Below are 22,678 nucleotides of genomic sequence, written 5' to 3' on the forward strand. Positions count from 1 at the left end.
ATCCCCGAGTGCAGACCTCTTTGGATGCACCTTTAAAGAGATTTTATTAAAAGGCCACACGCTTTTTTAAAGAAACACAAGTTGGAAATTTTCCTTTAGCTTCGTTGAAAAAAAATTTTTAGGCAAAGCTCCACAAAGGGGTTTCGGTTTCTTTTCCCTCCTTCTTCCCTTCCCCAAATATTAACGGAGTGAATGAAATACAGGCAGAGACCTGGCTCACACCTGAATAGCTACAACATGTGGCCCCGCGCGCTCCCCGCTGCCTGGCGGCACATGCGGCAATGCGTACCGGGCATCGTGGCCTAATGAACTGGAAGGAACGTCAAACAACAAGAATTCCCTTTACGAATCTCATCCAAGAAAACATTTCAACATCAAACAAGTCCTTCGAGTATCGTGTATTGTGTTAATGGACAGGCTGTCCCTATAGACGCTGCCGGAACCCGTGCTCTGTGTGAATTATGATCCTGGGAATAGGGCTGCCTTTCCTTAGCCCTTTTGTTTCCTTTCTTCCTCCTGCCCCTCCTGTCTTCCCTTCGCACTTTTTAGAGAATCTCTTTAGTCCCTCACTTCACGGTGACTTACGTTCATTCCTCATGGAGAACGTCCTCCCCTTAAATTTCACTGCAGAGAAATGTTGCAGATTTCAGAACGACTCACTTCCAACTAAGCATGGGGAGTGAGTATGTTCGAGATGGAAGGCTTCTCTCGGCGCTGGGATCGCTTCGTATTCTTTTCTCCTTTGGGGGACAGAGTTCAAAGACAGCCTTCTCTTTGTCTCACAAACACAACTTGTCTTGGGTATGAGATGGGCAGTGCCTTCTAGAGTCCCCATCACATGCCATAGAGCTGAGTGGTTGTGGTCGAGAGTGTAGACGGAGGGGCCAGGCTACTGGGGTTCGAGCTCTAGCCCTGCCATCGACACACGGTGGTACTTTGGCAAATCACTACTCTCTGTGCCTTCATTTTCTCCTCTTTCAAACCAGGACAACGCACATCATAGGGTCATTGTGGAAATTCTGAGTTAATTATGTCAAGCACTCAGAACGGTGCTTGGCCCTGTTATTAGTCAGAGAGGGATAACACGTGGCTAACATCTTTTAAATGTTTACAAGGAGCCAAGGATTGTGCTAAGGGTTTTGTAGTTTTCACATCTAACCCACACAAAGCCCCGTGGGGTGCGAACTCTTCCTACTGTGGTCTTGTAGATGCAGAAACTTGTTACCTGACGCCCCTCGGTGAACTAGCAGCAGAAACAAGCTACTAATCTGGTTCTGCGTGGCACTGAAGTACATACACTTAACTACTATGAATTTTTGGGTTTTTGTGTGTTTTGGTACTGGGAAAGGTTTGGGTGGGCGAAGGCAACCTTTCCGGAGAGTGATCTTTGTCTTAGTAGTAGTACTTCATTTGGGCTTGAAAAACGAATTCCCATTCCATAGTTATTAGATCTATGCAGATCATTTTAACTAGTAAGGATATAAGTGGGTCCTCCCCGTGAACGTTTTGGTGTGCACACAGCTCTCAGATTCCCGGTAGAAAACACGTGGACTGAGGAAAGCTTGGCCAATTTCAGAGATGGATCCAGAGCCACATGAAGGAAGAGGAGTTGGTAGTGCCTTGGAATGGCTCCTTCTCCTCCCTGAAAACACCAGCCCTGCATTCTAATAAAATCCGTCTGGTTGTCACCTCGGAGGACACTGAAAAGTATTGAGTCCAGAATACAAATTCTGATGAGAGCAACAAGGCGCAGGAGAAGGGGCTCTCCAGGGGGGAGAGACCAGGCACCTGGGAGTACTTGAGGGTAGCAGACACCTGAGGTTGTCTGGGAGCTCCTCAATGGAGAAGTTGTCAGACAAAAGAACCATTGAGGATCACTTTCGTTTTACAACTTTGCTTAGCTCTGGCCTTGGGTAGCCTGGGAAGGTTCTGGGAGCCAACAGCTATTGTCCCCATGTGCCAAATCTCAGCTTCACACACACCATCTATTCTTTGGGGCTGTTTGGTACTGTTACTGTGCTTAAATTACACCCTGTTAAAACAACGGCCGTACTAATTTTAAAAAATCCTGCTGGGCACATGGGCTGTCTGGAAATTGAAGCTGCCCTTTGTTCTTTCCCTCTTTAGCATGCATATTCTGGCTAACTGATAACCAAACCCTGGTCTCCTCCAATAAACTCAGGGCACCGCTCTGTCTAGCAATGAGTATCTCTGTATTTACAGAGAGTCATCCCCTACTCCTCACCTTCTATGCCATTCGTGGCTCTGTCTCAATTCACAAAGGAAACATTTCATTCTCTTTTTCTAATGGACAATTGCAGAGGATATTGGCTATCCTTCGGTTGGTTTCTGGACACCAGACCTCTTCTCAAGGTCCTCGCTCCATCTTCCTTGGTGTCCTGCAGTCCCGTCACCTCCATAGAAGAGGCTCTAACTGTCATGCTTCTGCATTTATCTGCTATTCCTCTGAGAACGGCATGAAGCTGAGCCTCATTTTTCCCAACTGTCAAATGAGTCCAATAGAAGTAACCAGTGCACAGGACTCCCGTGAGGATGAACTAATAACGCGCAGAGCGTCTGTCCCAGAGCCGCACGCAGTGAACAGCAATGAGTGTTCTCCCTCCAGTCTTGTTGGAGCCCGGTCTTGTGTCCTCTTATAAAAGGTAAGTATATTACAGTATCTTCTAGAGACTCATGAGAGAACCTTATGATTTTCTTTAACTCCTTGCAAGCTGGTGCTAATTTCCTTATGCCTCTTTTTTTTTTTTTTTTGAAGATTTTATTTATTTATTTGACAGAGAGAGAGACAGCTAGCGAGAGAGGGAACACAAGCAGGGGGAGTGGGAGAGGAAGAAGCAGGCTCCCAGCGGAGGAGCCTGATGCGGGGCTTGATCCCAGAACGCTGGGATCACGCCCTGAGCGGAAGGCAGACACTTAATGACTGAGCCACCCAGGCGCCCCATCCTTATGCCTCTTTTCATTAGCATTACAGTAATGCCTCACACTTTCTCAAACCTAGAATTAAAATCAGGCAGCAGCTATTGCCCTCAGTTTTTAGGAGGCATAAATAAACTTCTCTGAGAGACTTGGAGACTTGCCTAGTTCAAGGTTAATTAGCTCCACATCTGCAGAGTGCGTGCATAATGGTGCATTGCTCCCACCAACTTAGAAACCTGGTGATTAATCGATCTTTCGGGGCTTGGGAGGGCGCTGAGTAGCACATCTTGAAGGGTTAAGGTAACTCTGCTTGTGTTGGGTGAGGGTGTGGTCCATCTGTCCACAGTGATCAAGGGTTTCACATTGAGGGACACACCTTCTACGGGGAGTTTTCAGAATGTAGTCAGCCCTATAACAATAACAAGTACAAGGACTCACAAAGCAATAACAAGTACGGACTGTTTTGGACAAAACAGTCAGAATCTTTCACATCCATCCTCTTTGGATCCTAGAATCCCAGCTAGGACACTTCCAGGGGCCATTCTCTCTGCTGTTCTAAACGTCGGGCAGGTAAAGAGATTCTTTTGGGAGGGTAGGGGGAGGATTCTTTTTGGGACTGACTTTTAGGACAAAGCACCTTGTAAAGTTGTCAGTGTGGGCTCTCTCTAGTTCCTTCTTCCCAATCTTTTCCAGGACCTCTCGCATCAGATTCAGTCCCCGCCTCTACATCAGACTGTTCTTGTTAAGAGCAATGGTGACCTCCACGTTGCCAAGCCCAGTGCTCTAAGATCTCATTTTACTGGACCCATCAGTGCATTTGACACAGTCAACAGTTCTCTGCTGTTTCAGAAGTGTTCTTTGCTTGCCTCTCAGAAGCTTCCCGACCGTCCTCTGGCCTCTCCAGCTGCTCCTCGGGTTCCTTTGCTGATTTCTCCCAACATTCCAGACCTCTGAGCACAGGCCTAAGTTTTTGCACATCTTTTTTATGTGCACGCCCTCCAGTCTGGGTGGTCCAGTCTCATGACAGTAAATAATGCCACCAGGATGCTTGACTCGTCAACTCCTACCTCCGGTGTGTGCCTCTTCCCTGAGGTCCAGATTGCATGAGGAATTGTTTGTACACCATCTCCACCAGGATATCTGCGATGGGCTGAACGATAGCCTTCCAGAGCACATCCATGTCCTGGTTAGTCCCTGCCACCTGTTATGTCACCTTCAGTGGTAAAGGGGACTTTGTGGATGTGATTATGTTAAGGACGGGGAGATGATGTTGAGATGGGAAGATGATCCTGGTTATCTGGGGGAGCCCTAAATATAATCACGTGTGACCTTCCAAGAGGGATGTGCAGGGAGATTTGAAGGCAGAAGAGGAGGAGGCAATGTGACCACACGGCGGAGATGAAAGTGGTGCAGCCACGAGCCAAGGAACGGCAGCTGCCTCCGGGAGCTAGAGAGGCAGGGGACGGTTCTCCCCTAAAGCCCCCAGAGAGCACACGGCCCTGCTGACACCTTGATCTTGGCCCCGTAAAACTGATTTTGGACTTCTGGCCTCTAGAACTATGAGAAAGTACGTTTTAGTTGTTTTAAGCCACTTAGTTTGTGGCAGTTTGTCACAGTGGCCGTAAAAAACCAACACCGTGTCTACGGGACGTCTGGAAGCCTGTGCACCAGGACCACAGTCCTGGGATTCCCTGCAAACCTGCTCTTCTCGTGGCTCTGTTTGTCTCACAAAAACAAGTCTGTACTTCTAGTTGCTCAGGCCAGAAACCCTGGAATCATCTGTAACTTCTCTCTTTATTCCATATTTCTCATCCCACTCTGCAAATCCTGCTTGCTTTTTCTTTCAAATATATCCAGAATCACCAGCACTGTCGCTACCATCCTGAGTCATCATCTCCTGTTGGAATCATTGCAAACACCTCTAACTTGTCTCCCTGTGTCCTCTCCTTGCCCCGGACACAGTCGAGAAGACCGAGCAGCAGCCAGAGATCCTTCTAATGGCTCCCTTTCTGCACTGAGAGTAGAAGCCAACGTTCTTATGACCTCCAGGCCCCTGTCACCTCCCTCCCTTCCTCTCACCCCATGCTCCTCAGCTCCTCTCACACCACCCCAGCCGCTCTGACTTCTTTCCGTTCTGTAATACTCCTGTCTTGGGCCTTTGCATGTGCCGTTCCTGCTGTCTGGAATGCTCTTCTCCCAGATAGACAGCTCACTCGCTCACCTCTGTCAGCTCTTTCAAATGTCACGTTCTCAGCGTGGCCTCCCTGCTCATCTTGTGTAAAACTGCCCCCCACCCCATGTAAATCTCCTCCACCCCAAACGTCCCTGCTCTCATTTCTGCTTCAACAGTTATAACTATCTGACGTACTATCTATTTGTTCATTGTGTCAACCATCTTTTTCCCTCACCAGAATAGGAGTTCCATGAAGAAATGGAATTTTTTTTTTTTTTTAGTTTTATCCATTGCAATGTCCCCATGCCTAAAACAGCCCCTACCCCATAGCAAATGCTCGATACACACTTGTGGAATGACTGATTGAAGGGATTTCCTGGTGGCCAGGAGAGTAGAGAGTCACAGCCCTTTCCCAAAGAGCTTGTGCAACCCACACGGGCTTTAATGGAGGTCCTCCAATGACCCACAGCTCAGAGGACTTTTGTTAAGTACAGGATCCTTTGTTTAAAGTGAAAAGAGAATGATAATTCCTGAGTTTTCTTTGGCCTCAGCCACTCCCCCATTTGCTGTTTCTGTCCTTCATTCACAGGTGTTTTATTTCTCTTAAAGTTCTCCTGTTCTTCTGAGTTTCCAGGATTGCATAAATTATGAGAAAGCTAGAAATATTCAACAGAAATAGATAAAAATCTAGGATCGTTTTGCTTTTTAATGTTTCAGTATTAGAAACAATTAAATGCTATAAAACATTCTTCCCTGCAAGGTCACATGTGGCCTTCTCAGATCCTTAGCCCTGCACCTTGTGCTCAGTTAAGTCTCCAGTGAATACAAGTAATTGCAAAGCACCCCAGCACCCATCACTCCCTCAGTGAACGCTCGAGTCCTGTTATGTATCCATGCTCTACACAGAAGCTAAAATATGAAATTAGGACTCACTACGCCAGAATTTATGACTTTGAGTCCTGTCAGTGCTGCGTGGCAAAGGAGAGAGTTTCGACCAACAGAAGAACCTCGTTGGTCTTCTGTGCCAGGTATCATTTCTAACCACCCTAAAAATATTCACTAATTTAATCCTCATCACAACTCCAGGAGATAGGGACCATTACTAACCTCATTTTAAAAATGGAACCAAGGCATAATTGATTTGCAAAAGCCACTTTACTAAGTTTCCCAGGGCTGCTGTAACAAAGTTCTAGAAACTGGGTGGCTCACATAACAGAAATGTATTGTCTCATAGTTCTGGATGCCAGAAGTCTGAGCTCAAGGTGTCATCAGGGCCATGCTCACTCTCAAGGCACTACGGAAGGACCTGGTCCAGGCCTCTCTCCCAGCTTCGGGCAGTGCCTTGGTTTGCGGCAGTGGAACCCCGTTCTTCACAAGGGAGTCTCCCTGTGTGTGTGTGCATCTGTGTCCAAATTTCTCCTTTTTATAAGGACACCAGTCATACTGGATAACAAGCCCGCCCTATGCTAGTGGGACCTTATCGTAACTTAACTAATTGCATCTGCCAACAACCTTTTTTCCAAATAAGGTCTCATTATGAAGTACGAGAGAGTTAGGACTTCCACACAGAAGTCTTGGAAGGACATCATAACAATCATCCACCAGTGAGTAAGTGGCAGAACTGGGACTTGAACCCCGTTCTGTGCTGTGGACACCACAGTGGGCTATGCCCTATGTACGGACGGAGTAGAGCGCACATGGTGGTGGTGGTACAGGATGGGCCACTAAATGCTTGACTCTGGTACTGGCATTTATTGCCATCACATGGTGCTCAGGGTACCTGCTCTCATTTTCTGTTTTCGTGGAAAAAAAAATACAACTGAGCCAGATGTTTCATCATTTTAATGGATTTTAGGTGCTATTGACTCTTCTATTGCCTTTCTGACAGTTTTGCTGGATCTCCTCTGGGATTTTAGGATGTGACAATAGGACATCATTGAGTAAAGGATCGGGGTGGGTGGGCATGATGCCCCCTACCCTGGGCCTAGCCTGAAAGCTAATGATTTATTTTTGCATTAATTAATCAGTAAATAATTACTGAGCTCTCTGATTTTGCTGGGCTGTGTGCTGAGCGCAGGGATAACCTGTGACCGTGTCAGACAGAAGGCCTGCCCTCTCGGAGCTCACAGTCTTGTAGCAGATGGGTAGTTATGACGGGCGCTGTGCAGAGGGGTTGCTGCAGGCCACGGAGGTCCAAGATCGAAAACCATGCAAGGAAGACAGTGGTGAAGAGGCAAGTTTTATATTGAGGAACACCAAGTACACGTATGAGAAGTTCTGAATATATTTTCATACATAAAACAAAAAACAATACAGTGGATACACACGTATAGGATTTAGATTGCTTTCCTACTATCCAGTGAGGACAACTGAGAGGGAGTGGAGTGAGGAAAAATCCAAATGGCTGCGTTTCTGTGCCTCTTCCTTGTGATTTCTCATGTCATGCCTCTCATTCCCCCACCCCTACCCAACCTACATGAGAGCTGGTGTCAAGATCAAGCTGGAAAACAAGCCGCCGGACAGTTAATAGTTACACACGTAGTGTCTGGAGTCTAGTTTCTGCTCAAGGTAGGATCCATTTTTATCTCAGTCCCCAAACACCAGAAATGGCTCTTTCCAACACACTCTTCCCTTCCTCCATTTTACTAAAGGGCATAGTGGCTCAGAGCACTCGTGGGCCCAGACGACACACCCAGGACAGCTCTTAGGGCAGTGTGTGTGTGTGTGTGTGTGTGTGTGTGTGTGTGTGTGTGTGTGAAGCCGGTCCCCAAGTGACAGGGGAAGACCCAGCTGGCAGCCAGCCTGGTGCAGTGTGTGGGACGGAAGAAGCAGCCACTCGGACCGGCAAGAGGCCAAAATGGGCACCAGTCCTCAGAGGAGACATAGTCCGGACAGGGCGACACTAGGAGAAGAGAAATCTGAACACGTCAGAACACAAACCAACACATTGGTTTTCACTAGTTCTTGAACGATAACGAGGTGGAAGTGTGTCTCAGGTCCCAAGGCCCACCATCGTCTGAAGTTGCGTGTTTAGAGAGTTCTAAGTGAGCTGTATGGCCACACGCATCTAGTTTCCATTCCAGCATATTGGTCAGTCTTTTCCCAGCAAACACTTTCGTTATGCTCCTAAAGTCCTTGATTGAAGAACCCTCTCGGGGATCACTTTTCAGGGTTGTCTGGATGGAGTGGACTCTACCCAATAATTCAAATCTATGCGGTGGCCAGAGCAGGAAAACTCAGAAAGCCACATTTCCTCCAGAATGGCACTTCGACAAGGCTTGTTTAAGTCTGAGTCTGTTAAAACTTACACCCCGATTCCACAGCGGGGCTGTGTCTTGGTTTTTACTTCCCATAGTGCCAAGTACTGTGCACCGTAGGCATTAAATCAATATAAATAGATAAAAGATAGATGTTGAATTCAACGACATGTTCTGGTGTTATCAGTAAAGCTTGCACGTTTTGGGCAGGGGTTTTCAGACACCCTGTTCATCTAGCCTTCGTTGGGCTCCCGAGACCTACGAATCTTCGACCCTCTAGCCACATCCTGTTGTGCGTCTATGCTCACAGCTAAAGTGCTTGTGAAGCAACCGACTCTCCCAAAGTCCCAAGGGGTACCGATGACCCCCGACGATGCTGGCTGACCGCCTCCAGAGTAGTGGGAGCACTGCTGTTACTGTCGGTTCATCGGGAGCGGGCTGAGACGGTCCCTGCTGAATGCGGAAGAGGGCAGATTCCAAACGCACCTCACATGCAACTATCTCCACCTTCCAACGGGTCTTTAAGCAGGTTCTCTCACCTTGAGAGGCAAGATATTTGATACATAGGGTCAAGGTGTGGATTTTACTTCTTCTTAAGGGGATCAGAGGACTCCCATCCTCGGCGTGGGAGCTCTTAGCGTCGTGAGTCTGGGATGCGAATTGCCGGGGGCTGGGGTGATGATTGTCCTCCAAAAGGCAAAGTCGGAAGAGCCTGGCTCAGTCTGCCGTTGCCACTCCTTCCTGCCTCCATTCCACCCAGCCCTCAGAACTCCCTTTAACAAAGCGTGGGCTTGTGAGGTCGATGACTCCAGGATGTCTGCCTAGGTCCTCAAGTCAATAAAACTTGGACAGAGTAATGGATCTGGAATTTGAACCCAGTAAATATATCTAAAAGTCTCTACTGGAAACTCTGTGCTTTATATTGGCCAAAGGAAGTGCAACCCAACCGATAACAGCTAAGTGTGCACTCCCGAGAAGCCGCAGGCTTAGCCAGTGTTAAATGATGGTTCGATCAGGTGGCATGAAGACAACACAAAAGCATAGGGCCCTGGTGGAAAGGCCCAGCTTGAGTCTCACACTGTGAGAAAAAGAAGGACTAGTGAAGAAACGCCTTGCTGTTTAACTGCTCTGACTCCCCACGTCCCTCACGGACGACCCCTTGCTGGTGCTCACGGGAGGACTTCTTGTTCATGAAGACGAGACCTTGGCCCAATAGGTTTTCTCTCGTTACTATGTTCAAATTGTTAAAGGTTGGGCCAGTACACAAAGCGTTGGCAGTCGCCTTAGGACAGGTCTGAGGGTCAGATACATGTGGGGCCATGGTGTGTACAGAGACAGGGAGGGTGGAGGGATAGGAGCGAACTCTAAGATGCCCACGGTTCCATCCCAGAAGCATTCCAACGGGATCTCTGCCGAAGGCTGTTGGAAGCATTCTCTGTGAACTGGCACCCTCTTCATCTGAAAGGCTTCCCCGCTTAAGATTCCGAAACCATACCATTTACCCCTCACTGTGCGGGTCTCTACGTGTTCTATGTCTTTGACACTGTCAAGATACACAAGATACCCTGGGGCGCCTGGGGGGCTCAGTCCATTAAGTGTCTGCCTTCGGCTCAGGTCATGATCTCAGGGTCCTGGGATCCAGCCCTGCGTCAGGCTCCCTGCTCAGTGGGGAGCCTGCTTCTCCCTCTCCCTCTGCCTCCCGCTCCCCCTGCTTGTGCGCTCTCTGTCAAATAAATAAATAAAATCTTAAAGAAAAAAAGATACACAAGATACCCTAGAAAGGTTTTTAGGGTTAGGAAGGCACAGGAAACAGACTATTTGAGATGCGGTAGTCAGTACAGACTACCCCCTGCAGAAAGCCTGTGCAGGGATGCCGTGTGTGTGTGTGTGTGTGTGTGTGTGTGTGTGTGTGTGTGTGTGTGTGTACCTGCTTCCCCAGTCTTTCTGTTCTCTGTAGTTACCCTTCCTGGGACCCTGCTTGGGTGGGAGGAGAACCTGGCCATAGACATCTTTCCTCTCTCACTCATCATTTCCCCGCTATTCTGCTGTTAGTAGGGTGCGCCCATTATTCTGTACCAAGCACTGTTGTCTTTCAGCTTCTCCTCCTCTGTGTCCAAGTCATCATAGTTCAGGGAGTCAAAAGTCACTGTCTTCAGGAAAAGAGTAGACCTCTACCCTTCCCTAATCTTGGAAAATTTCTACAAGGATGTCAGTATGTTCATTTAAAATCATTTCTGCATGCATGCCTTCCACGGATTGGGGCACCTACCATGCCACCAGACTGTAATGAAATCTTCTGACTTAAACTCCTCCCTCTTTAGGCTTTTTGTGATGTGGCCCTGCCCTACCTATCTGATCCTACTTCCCACTCAGGTATAAACTCTTTCACCACATATACACAGGGCATTATCACGAGCATGCTGCCGGAAACCAGCGTGCGGTGCTTGCTGCCAGCCAAGCCTGCTCTCTGTGAGGCTGTCGGTGCTCAGCGCACTGCCCCTCACCCTGGCAAGCACGCACACGCTCAGTAAGAATGCGGCTTCACAGAGGAGTCGATCTGTGAAGCCGCAATCTTTGAGCACCCACGAGATCATCCAGAAGGAGTATCTGGAGCTGCCTAGTGCAACAGAAAAGGGAAATGTTGAGAAACAGGAATCTAGGGCAGTTTCTGCTTTGAATTTGGGCTAATTTAAAAGGCTGCCAGAAATCTGGAACCACTTTGCTGGCTGGAAGTTGTTGGTGAAAGCACAGAAAAGAGTGTTTCCTTTTTCTTGAGGCCAGTTTGTAACATCCTGGAAACGGCCCTTGGATTCCAAGTCTCTGCTCTCTGTGCTCTGATGTCTTCACTGGGGCCACGTCCTCTTTGTCGGGCTGTCTTCTCCCCCAGACTGAAATTAACCTCAACCTCATTACCTTCTTTCAAGTCTCGCCTGTTATCCCGCCACCCCATCCCCCAGGATCTGGGCCAGTGTTGTTAATCCTCTCCTTTACTCTGGCTCCTGGAATTCATTACCATCCTTTCCCCCTTCCCTAGAGATGACCTGAAAGCTCACCAGCTTCAAAATTATCTTCCTCCAAAGTGCTTATTAAATGACTCTTCACATGCAGCGCTGGGCTGGGCAAAGCACCAAGTAAGTTCAGGGAGCAAGGCCCATGCTCCTCGGGGGGCTGCCCTTCTGTAAACACCAACATGGATAGGATGTTCAAGACTTTTGGTCAGGGGGAGCCTGGTTGGCTCAAGAGCCCTGCGACTCTTGATCTCAGGGTTGTGAGTTCGAGTCCTATGTTGGGTGTAGAGATTACTTAGAAATAAAATCTTTTAAAAAAGACTTTTGGTCAGTTAATCCTTTCTTTTCCTTTTACTCTTTCTTGTGCATTATTTTCCCCCAACTTCTTTTTTTTTTTAAAGATTTTATTTATTTATTTGACAGAGATAGAGACAGCCAGCGAGAGAGGGAACACAAGCAAGGGGAGTGGGAGAGGAAGAGCAGGCTCCCAGCGGAGGAGCCCGATGTGGGGCTCGATCCCATAACGCCGGGATCACGCCCTGAGACGAAGGCAGGCGCCCAACCGCTGTGCCACCCAGGTGCCCCCCCCAACGTTTTTTTTGGGGGGGGTCTGTAAAACAGAAATAGGATCACTTGTCTGTTAGAGATATTTAGAGGAACAAATGAAGTGATTTACCTGAAAGTGCTTTGACAACTATAAAGTCCCATTTACGTGCTTGTCATTATTTCCAGCACCCTGCACCTTGGGTGCTTGGTCATTTTTTTTGTTGAAAGAGTCAATGAATGAATGAGTGAAATTAAAAACATAGTCTCTGCACTCTGGTCAGAATCAGGTGGGGAAAGAGGTTGCACACATACATGAAATACCAGGAGAACGGTATGTAATGATATCTCACCTATTGAGATGACTTTTTGGGTATCAGCAATTATCTGGAACATAGTTGAAACCAGTGTCCCCAGATCAGCGAGAATCAATGTCCTTAAACAGATCCACCAAACTGCATACACTTTATTCATTGAAGAGGCCTTCAAACATGATCTACTTGCTTTTATGATTTTGTTCATTCTTCTAACAAACACATTTTTCTGGGCCCCTAAACTCCCGGCAACATTTTGGAGCAAGTGGAGCATGGAAATCTCTTGCTAAAAGAACTTTATTGTGGGTCCCAGAGGTATCACTGTGATACAGCCTAGTGTCATAATTGATGTTTTTAATGATGACTATTTGTGATCAAGTAAAATCTTGATTATCTTCTGCAATCATTTAAGTTAAATAATACATTTTGGAAATGTTACAAAAGAAAAGAAATGTACATACTGACAATATTAACTCCAGTGGTCAGAAAAAGGCAGAGTAAGCGTGGCGTGACCGAGTTCGCAGTTGTGGAAGGGCACTGTCTAGGCTGAGTGCATAAGTGCTGAGAAGCAGAGGCTTTGAGCAGAGGCTGGTCCCAGTGCTGTCTCTTCTCAGCGGAGAGAACGGAGCAATGACAGTTGTTTGAGCAGGTGACCTACTCTGTGTTCTGCAATGTTCTGACTTTGTATAAACACATTAAATTCTTGCAACTCTCTGAGGCGACCTTGCTATTGTCACCCTTTTACAGATGATAAGACTGAGCCCCAAAGAAGTTAACCTGCCCGAGCTCACACGGTGGCGGAGGGGAGTCTGGCTCCGGACTCTATGCCACTCATCACTGTGCTCGTTGCTCCCCCGCATTTTAAAAGAGGAGAATAAAACTCATTGATAAGGGAAACAACAGAAGCAATGCATTGAGTGGGAATAATGAAAGAAAAAGAATTACTGAAATGGTACTTTAACAATCGTGAGATCACAAAAGAGCTGCTGTGAAAAAATCCGTGAAAAAAATGGTGGCTCGGGGAATTGTCTGAATGATGGACCAAGAGAGACCGTCATTCGAAAATAGAGCACATTGTATATAGCAGGGAAGACTATGATTCTTAAAGCTCTTGTTTCGTGTGTGTGTGTGTGTGTGTGTGGTTGTGTATGGGTGTTGGGATGTGATTTAAAAAAAAAAAATATATATATATATATATTTTTTTTTTTTTTTTTTTTTTTTTTTGCTGAGAGTCACAGTCAAGAAAGTTTGGAAGCCCCTGCCATACAGAGTTTGGCTGGAGCAGCCAGCAATCAGGCCCAGCTTTGCTGTCCCGCTGCCCTGTACTCTTGTGACCTAACAGCTCCATCCTCACTGCTCCTATTTCCAGAGGGAGGGACCGTATCAGACCGACTTGCTTGGGTTCCCCACGGGCTCCTATGACAGGCTGTTGCCTTAGGTCCCTGGTGAAGGCATGAAAGACCACTGGGGTGATGAAGAAACACGCACCGAGCACCCACTCTATGAAGGCCCCTGTGCCAGGCTTCTTGGCTCTGGCATTTTTGGTGTAACAAAGGTACGTCTGATGTAAATTTTAAAATGGCAGAGAGAGAATTTTGTTTTGAAATGGGAGAAAGAAAACAAAGTCCTTTCCCTGTGCGTCTCTGTAGCTTGACAAGCTTCAGTTTGAGGGTTGCCTTTAGCTCTGTTTTCATTTCCAGTGGGTCTGCTTTGAGTTGGCACACAAATTCAATGTGTGAATGGTGTGGGAGTTGAGAAAGTTGCACTGCTATTTCTCTTCTTAAAATTAACAGTGGAATCCTTATGGGAGCAGTGTAGGCTCCGGAATGTGCCACACACAGCTCTCTAACTGCATAATTACGGAGTTCTCCATAATAAAATTGTCCTCATTCTTGCCAAAATTGATACCCCTCCTCCACGGCCTCCTTTGAGAGGCAACTGACTTGACAGTTGCTCTTCAGGCTTCTCTGAGGCCTAGAATTTTGCTGTCGGTGTCCTATCCACACCCTGGTCATTGGAGTTTCTCGGGTGAGCCTTAGGGATGTGTGTCTGCTCTGAAGTTGGCTGCCTCTAGCTTCCTGGCTGCTCTGAATTCGCAGCGGATCTGCGCTGACCTACAGTATGCACATCCCCGCCCCCCGCGAGGTCAGTCCCCAGGGGCTCACGGCTGCCTTCAGAGGGAAAAGCTTTCTACACAAACGTGGGCATCATGGAAGCTTGTTAAAAACGCCCGCTCGCAGGCCCCACCTGTGCCCCACTGGATCCGAGTCTGCATGTAACAAGATCCCCCAGGTGATTCACGGGCACATTAAGGAAAGCGAGGCACCAGAGTAGACTCTGGAGAGCAGCTCAGAAGGCAGTCCTGATTTCTCCATTGAGTCTCGACCCACCAACCAACCAACTAGTCAACACCTATATTTCTAGGGAACACCCATCATGTTTACCGAGATAACCCACGTACGTGATTAGCAGGACAGAAATCGGAGGAATAACAAAGTGCTATCCTTGGGTTTCCCAAGGAAATTTTCCTCATTATGGCCATAGGGTTAAGGACAACAACTTGGCCCTGGAAAGTAGTAATGTGGGAGCCATCCAACAATTCTGTGGTCCCTAAAAATGCAGAAGCTGGAACACCGTTTAGGCTCCTGCAGTTACTATCGTGATGACTTCATTCTGGGCGGTCAGTGCTGACAGTAGAGAAAAAAAATCTGGTTTTGGTGTTTGACAAAGAAGCAATTGTCGGGGCCGCTGAGCAGGCACGAAGGTAGGCACTGTGTCCTGTTGCAGCCTAGAACCTCTTCAAGAAATCCATCAACTAGAAGTTTGTAGTTCCACAATGGCTGGATGTAGGGGTGATCTGGCTGCAACATACGTCGCCCCACTGATAGCCAGAGCCGAATCGGCTCATCTGGCTGGTGAGTGTCTCTTTCCTCTCTCACTGCTCCATGGACATGTGTCCCTCCTAGAGCCGCAAGCTCTCTTGATCAAAGAGGACGACCGTCCCTCCTAGAAGAGGACCGTTCTTTAGTCAAGGGTATAACAAGTAGCTGTGCTCCACTTCTAGAACCCTCGAACAAGCTCACAAGGTTCATTTGTGGGAGAATGTAGGGTAGTCAAGCTTCCAGGACTCCAGACACATCCCGACGTTAGGTGCTGCCTGTGACAGTCTGCTTTTCTAAAAAAAAAATTTTTAAAATAAATGGTGATCATGGTCATTTCTCAAGGATATGCCCATTACATATTTAAAGCCTTCTTTTCAAGTTCTTGAAGCCGTGTTTGACTCTTCACTTTCTGCAATATCCAGCTTGCCTGCAAGGTTATTAATTCCTCATTGTTTTTTAAAATAAAAAAAAATTCTTTAGAAATGCTTTTCCATTCACTTCTTCCCCCATCACATCCCACCCCTTCCTGTGCTATCACTATAGTCCAAGCTATTCTAGCTTCTGTTTGTATCAGTGCTTCCAAAATATTTCCCCAAGTACATCTTGAAAATTTCTTTAGCTGCACAGAGTTTCCTAAGATGATGTTTAACAGGTCACTTCCCTGCTCCATAACCACATTGGTATTCCACCTAAACTCACCTTGGTCTTCAAAGCTTCTGTGACGTGGCCTTATATCATCTGGACAGACTTAGCATTTATGCTCAAAATATGAATTACAATTTCCTTCCCAGTAGCATTTTCTCAAAAAAGAGAAAAGTCACTTTATATTGAAGTCTTTACAAAGTGTGTAAAGAGCATCTGTAATGTGGGTGTTTTCTCAACTCCTTTATTTGGAACTAAAATCATTACCCGGAGGACACATATTAGACGAACATCAGTGCTAGTTTGGGATGCTCACTGAGGTTACCTATTAGAATCATAAAAAAAATGCAAGCAAAAAAATTTAGCAGGGTTTAGTAATTACTTCTGAGAGGATGACATCACTTCTAAGATTTTCAAAGTGATTTTTTAAAAAGATGATTTAGAAAAATACAGTATACAGTAGGAAGTTACTTTGTGGCGATCACAAGCATGCAACTATAGAAAGAAGGTCAAAACCAACAACAGCTGACCTAAAGAGACGGAACTGGTAAATCACAGCTTGGCTAAGACGTTCAGTAACTTTGCACGTGGATTTATGTCAAACTGTATATCCAGCACGTGCGAGGACTGTGAAGATGATGTGCTCCGTAAGCTGTGATGCACAACGTGAAACAGAACCGCTAAGTGATGACAGCGATGCAAACGAAGATACATCAGAAGTGTTTCAAAACCTGGTTATGAAAGTGAGAATGGAGACAAGCATTTGTACACTGTGCGAGACAAGATTCTAGAATGGCACGTGCATTAGACACGGCGTTGTGTTGCTCACTTTAGGGAGAGAGTTACATCCAAACTGACAGGGCTGTTGGGCTTCTCTGTGAAGACTGCTCCCCAACCAAGGGCTCACTCTCAGTGCAGCTCCCAGCCCGGGACTGAGCAAGGTGGAAAGACAAAGACCCAGCCACTTGGCTTTACCTGGGGTAACTGGTAGGCAACATCTACCCCACACCCCAGCTCCCTGCAGGTTGGTGGCATTTTTGTCAGGCCTATCTCACAATTTAATGGCTTCCTGCCCAATCCCGCTGCCCCCCCCTTCCTTCCACGGGAGTTAATCTCTAAAAAACATTTTGTACCCCGAGCTCCCTCTCAGCATCTGGTTCCAGAGAACTCATGCCATGACAGTAAGAGTATGACGTTAATAAATATTGCACTAAGATGTTGATTAGTTTGTCCGTGTGCTTACAAGCTTATACATTCAGGATGGCTATTAATTTTTTTAAAAATCATCTCTTTGGGAAGATCGGATATCACCTTATGAGCAAGCTCTTTTATTTGCTTATACTCAGTATTCCCATCACTACTGTATTCAGGCCAGTCCCCTCCCTGCCCTCTACATCCCATCCCACCCCACTCATCCCTGCTCTGAGGTTCTGCCTCATGCTGTTCCCTCTACTGCAAATGCTCTTCTGTCCACTCTTTTGCACATCCAAATCCTACTCATTCTTGAAGGTTTTAAAGGAAGGGTCTACATTCTCCATGAAGACCTCCTTGCCTTAAGTAGCCCTCTCTTACTATTCTTTATTTTTAAATTAAATTCGATTTTATTGTGTGTTAACACTATGACTCGTTTAATCACAACTATTCTCTAATTGTTCCTGTGAATTCCATACCAGACTTATACCTTCCCGTACCTGATACTGCATAGCACACACAGTAGCTAACCTTTTAAATGGCACCTATCAGCATTCCTGTGGGATTTGTGTTGTGTAGAAACATACTCTGGGAGCCACGCCTCGGCAGATAGCAGAGTTGGTGTCAGATCTGAGAGCACATTATGCTTTGACGCCGGAGTGATGGACTCTCCTGGGAGACAAGCCGATGACTGCCATTCCCAAATCCAAGGTGGGGAACATGGCCCCCAGGCATGTGGAGTAAGTGTCCTTGCAAGGACAGGAGGCCAGGGGAAGGAGCGGGGAGGGGGGAGCAGGCAGTTAATTCCAATGACTCATGGGTAAAGGTTTGCTTTGGGCACCCAGTCTGAACTCCTGCTGCCTGCTGAAATCACCTGGGGAAGCTTTAAAATCCTGGCACCTCGATCTCACCCCGTAGATGCTGATGTCATTGGTCTGAAGTGGGTCCTACGATATTTTAAAGTTCCCCTAGTGATTCTAATTGCAGCCAAAGTTGAGATTTCTCCAAAGCCACAGCTTTAGGGAAAGAGAAATGAGAATGCTTAAAATACTTTTTGCTTCTATGCTCCAGGTTTCCTTTACTGGGTATATCTGCTGTGTGAGAAATTGCTCTGGGAAGCCGTCAACCACTGCTGTGTAAACCAGTCTGTGTTGCTCACCTTGGAGCCTGAGCCTCTTCCTCCCGGTGGGGTCTGAGGACCCCCAGCACTGACGACACCCCAGAGCTGGTAAGAAAAGCAGTATCTCAGGCTCCACCCAGATCCCGAGTCCTGATCCCCACACTATTTGTGTTTGAGAAGCACTGGGCTAGATACAGTTGCCCCATGAAAAGCAGCTCCACTCAGCTTAAAACCTGTGATCCAAACCAAACCAACCAACCAACCAACAAGCAAATGAACTCTGTGACCCAGACTGTCAGCCTGTGTGGCTACGTCTAGGTTTATCTTCGGGTCAAAGCCCATCTCTCCTGGACCGCAGTCACCCTGGCCTCCTACAGCTCGCGTCTGCTATCCTGGCGGATGACTGCTATCTCTTGAAGGAAAGTCTAGGGTCCCCAGATTGAATCTTTCAAATTTGTCAATGTTTTAAGTTAGGCAATTTGCAATACATGAAAATCTGTCTAGCTGTGTTCCCCTGATGTGGTCAAAGCAGAAGGAAACAAAAACGTAATTTTACTTCTATAGATAACAAATGGTGTCAGAAACAGTTTCTTTCCTCCTTTGTTTTGGATGAAATAAAGAATGGGGGGAAGTCAGAATGTAGTCCCTAAGAGATTAGCCAAACCATCCAAATGGATGTGAGCCGGCTACGGAACAGTCTCTTTCTCCAGGTGCTCCTGGAGAGCTAAGCTGGATGGAGGACAAGAGAGGAGTGAAATAGAACCTTCCAATGCCAGAGATGAACGCCTCATTGTACGGGGGTGTGTTAGCATATCCACCGCCACATGTGACCGCCACTTGCCCCGTCACTGAGGGCCCTACAGCTTGAGTCGAAGCCTCTCGCTGGGTGTGCTTGTAACCTTAACAGAAGGACTTAATTGTAAATTTTCCTCACAATGAAAAACAAACAGACCAAAGCAGCCTCATATTTTTGCAATGAGTTTATGTTCTGGATCATCAGCCCTGTTCTTTCTTTCTCCATTACCAGGCTCATGGAAGGTCTGTCATTCCAGGGCAAACGCAAACAGCTGACTCCTCATTTTCCGCCGGTACACTGCGTGTGCGTGAGCGCATTAGCTCCCTTATTCATTTGGTCCACAAACATTTATTGTCTACTTTTCTCCAGGAACCGTGCTGGGGCGTGGGGATACGTGCCCCTGTCTGCCTAAAGGTCAGAGAAGAACATATTGTGGATAAACCGTCAAACTGAATTTTTTCTGGAAGAACGTTATATGAGAAGGTGAAATGATATTACGTCCTCAATGGAGAATGCTCATTTCTTAATATAAATGACAAGATGGCTGTCAGAGATGTCCTGGCACATCCACTTCAACTAGAAGATGAAAATTAGATACTTGGATCAATTCAGTCATTCTGAAGACAACTGATTTTCTTCTCTCAGGAATAAAACATCAGCCCCAAAGCTGATCCTGGTAACTTTGAAAGCAGTGTGGCATGCCTGGTACCTGCACGGGCCTTCTGCCCTCTTCCATCACAGTCTGTGCCATGGCGTAATAATCAGGCCTAACATGGCCAAGTGGAAGTCCAAGCTCTACAGGATTGTGCGAGAATCACTAGAAATGTGCCCACCTTAGGGATGGGAAGAGTAATGTTCATGGTGACGCAGCAAAGGCCCAGGAGCAAGCTGTGTTCATTTTTGCTCACTTAATTACTCAAGAGGGGAAAGGGAAAGGCAAGGTTCCTGGTTACACGTCACAGGCCCCGCTCCTGGCTAGTTTACGCAGAGAAAGAATCCATCGGCAGCATGTTGGGCAGCTCGCAGAATACACAGGAAGGCTGCAGAACTGGGCATGGACAACGGGAGGCTGGGCAGAGGGGCCAGTCTGTGAGGGTCACACGGCAGGAGCGATCTGGTCAGCGCATTGCCATTGGTATTGCCACCTCCACAGCATGGCTCTGGACATCAATACCACCATCACCATGACGACCACAAGCCATGTCTATGTTCTTTCCCAAGTCTCAACCGGGAGCATTCAAGGAGCCCAGTCCAGGTCACACATCCACATGGTAGCTGCCAATGGATGAAGGAAAACATTGTTTGGCGACTTCTGGCTCCTGTAAAAAGAGGTGGGGCCCTGTATCCCACCAAGATGCATATTCTGGAAGGTTTATTCCCTAATAAGAAGGGCATATGGGTTCTGGGCAACCAAAAATATAGCATATGTCCATTAAAGGTTGTGTCCATCTGAGTTCTCCTACTCCATGCCCCTCACCTGTGGTCAGAGTCTGCGGAAGGTTAGGCACCCCTGGCTTTCTGCAGAGGGAAGAAAACAAGTTGGAATTTCAAACAAATGGCAGCCATCTGCCAAGTTACATCTCTGCTGGATACAGTTACCAGAAACCCAACCCAAATTAGCTGAAGCCAAATAGAAACACTATTTTAAGAACATGGGGGAGAAGTGTATCTCATGGAGCCCAATGGCTGACAATTGCTAAGGTTTTGGCAAACGCCACAAACCTAGCAACTTGAATGCTGGCGGGATTCTGCCGCTAATATTATTATAAATAGTAATATTTGTGAAGCACTTATCATGGGCTCACAGTTATTTTTTATAACAGCTCTATGAGACCTGAATGAAAATCACTCGCATTTTACAGAGAAGGAAGCCGGGAGAAGTTAGGGCACGTGACCAATGTCACATAGTTGTAAGTGTGAGAACAGATGTGGGCCCAGAACCTGTCTGCGATCCTCACCGCGCTGCCTTCTCCTGTCTTGGTGCCGACCACAGTCTTCTGCCTTTCATTCTGCAGACCCCAAGTTACGCACCAGCTGTCCATCAGCCCAGGGAGAGATCACATGTCCTATGTCCCATGTCCGGTCTCTCAAGCAAACAGCTGTGATTGGCCAGTTTGGCTAAGTGTCACCCTGAGGGGCTCTGCCATAACCAAGCAAGTGGGGTGGGTGAGGGTGTGGGGCTTCAGGGGTAAGCCAACCGCCCCCGGAAAATAAGGTTTGCTGGCAGCCAAACGATTGTTAACTACAATTTTCAATGTTGCCTTTTGCGTGACTTTTCATTTTGCCTTCGTCTCTAGCAATTTAGACATAAATTTAATTTTCAAAGGCAATGACTAACTCCTTCCATGTGTCCGGGGACATCTATGTCTCTGCTCGCTTTTACAGAATTACTTTCTTCTTTTATTGTTTTCATTAGAAAATCTCAATTTTCTTATTTCATGCCGTGCTTGATTTTTTGGTAAGTTATCTTAGAACCTTTATGCAAGTGGGTGAGGCATATTAAAAGAGAAAAAGACCACCTAGTTGTGCTGTCCAGCACGGTAGTCTCTAGCCACATCTGACTATTTAAATGTAAGTTAAATTAATTAAAATTAAATAAAATATTAAATTCCGTTTCTCTGTTGCACTAGCCGTATTTTAAATGCCTAATAGCAAGCACAATATAGCTCTATAGCATAGAGTATTTCCGTCATTGCAGAATGTTCTATTGGACAGTGTTGCTGCGGAGGGTTCCAACAATGGCATGGACTGTCTTTTGAAATAACGGGCTCCCAAATGAAAGTGGCTTGCCAACCTGGGGTGACCCTCCAGGTCCCAGGAGCTGTGAGTTCCAGTTCTCTTTCCCACTGCCATGCTTCCTGTTGATTAATTCCTGATTTGCTTCCATATTCATTTTCTCAAAGCCAACATTTGCGTCACATAAACTTGAGTTATATCTTTTCTATAGTAGAAAAGGTGCGCAACTATAATAGAAAGTTCTGGGCTGGAGGGACATTTGTTGCTGATACTGGAAATTTAATGCACTTGCTTAATTACAGTTGGGACGGAAGGAATGTACGAGCTGGAGATGCTGGTTAACAAAATGAAATGTTTAGATGTGGGAATGCTTGACGAGCCCAACAACCGAGTCCCTGTGTTCTGCATGGTGAGGAAGTTTCCATCCTTCTCTTTTTAGAATTGTCTAGAAAAGACAAAATATTCTTGGTTGAAACTGCTCTGAATCTTTAACATTACTTTGACCCCATTAGAACAAAATTGATTTCTATGCAGTGCCAGTCCGCAAACTCTGTTTCTACCACCCAGTTGGTTCCTTTAGATCCCATCTGAAAGGCTTTTACTGTTTACAGTAAATTCTACCCTAGGCTGGGAGGGAAAAGAGGCATGTCTTTGGAGGCAACTGCGCATTGAGGGAGAGACACCCCTCCAAGACGAGTCAGAGGTCTTGTGAGAGTGGGGGCTGCTCTCCACTCCTTGGTTGTGTGCTGTGGATATGAAGGTCATCCTTAGTGGTGACCCGAGCCAGAGAGAGTGGATCCCAGATGCAGGACCATCCAGGTCACTGGTGATTCCTATACTCCGAGAGTAGGACAGAAACAGCAGACTCTAGATCCGTAGGAACATAGGGGCTAGAACAGTGCGGCGTGTGAGGTGCGGGAAGTACCCTGACAAAAATCAGGATGGAGCAGGCGCCCGATTATGAGTATGATCCATCCAATTGCCCATCATCTCTGTGGAAGGGACTTGGGGTCACATTTAACTGGATTTACAGGATGCTAAAAATATATGCTATTTATCGTGTACCTGAATTTCAGAAC

At 46.7% G+C, this 22,678-nt stretch overlaps 1 long non-coding RNA gene across 2 annotated transcripts; it reads left to right on the forward strand.

Moving 5' to 3' along the window:
- The first annotated feature begins 17,524 nt into the window (after positions 1-17,524).
- Positions 17,525-21,425, forward strand: LOC123792914 (uncharacterized). Of its 2 annotated transcripts, none has more exons than XR_015726006.1 (3): positions 17,525-17,658; positions 18,019-18,175; positions 19,095-21,425. It is a non-coding gene; the product is annotated as an uncharacterized LOC123792914 (long non-coding RNA). The 2 variants fall into 2 exon arrangements; XR_006779807.2 differs by having other exon boundaries at positions 19,233-21,425.
- Positions 21,426-22,678: the final 1,253 nt, after the last annotated feature.

This window comes from Ursus americanus, chromosome 11, assembly GCF_024610735.1.
Source record: "Ursus americanus isolate L20-20 chromosome 11, mUrsAme1.1.p, whole genome shotgun sequence".
NCBI lineage: Eukaryota > Metazoa > Chordata > Mammalia > Carnivora > Ursidae > Ursus > Ursus americanus.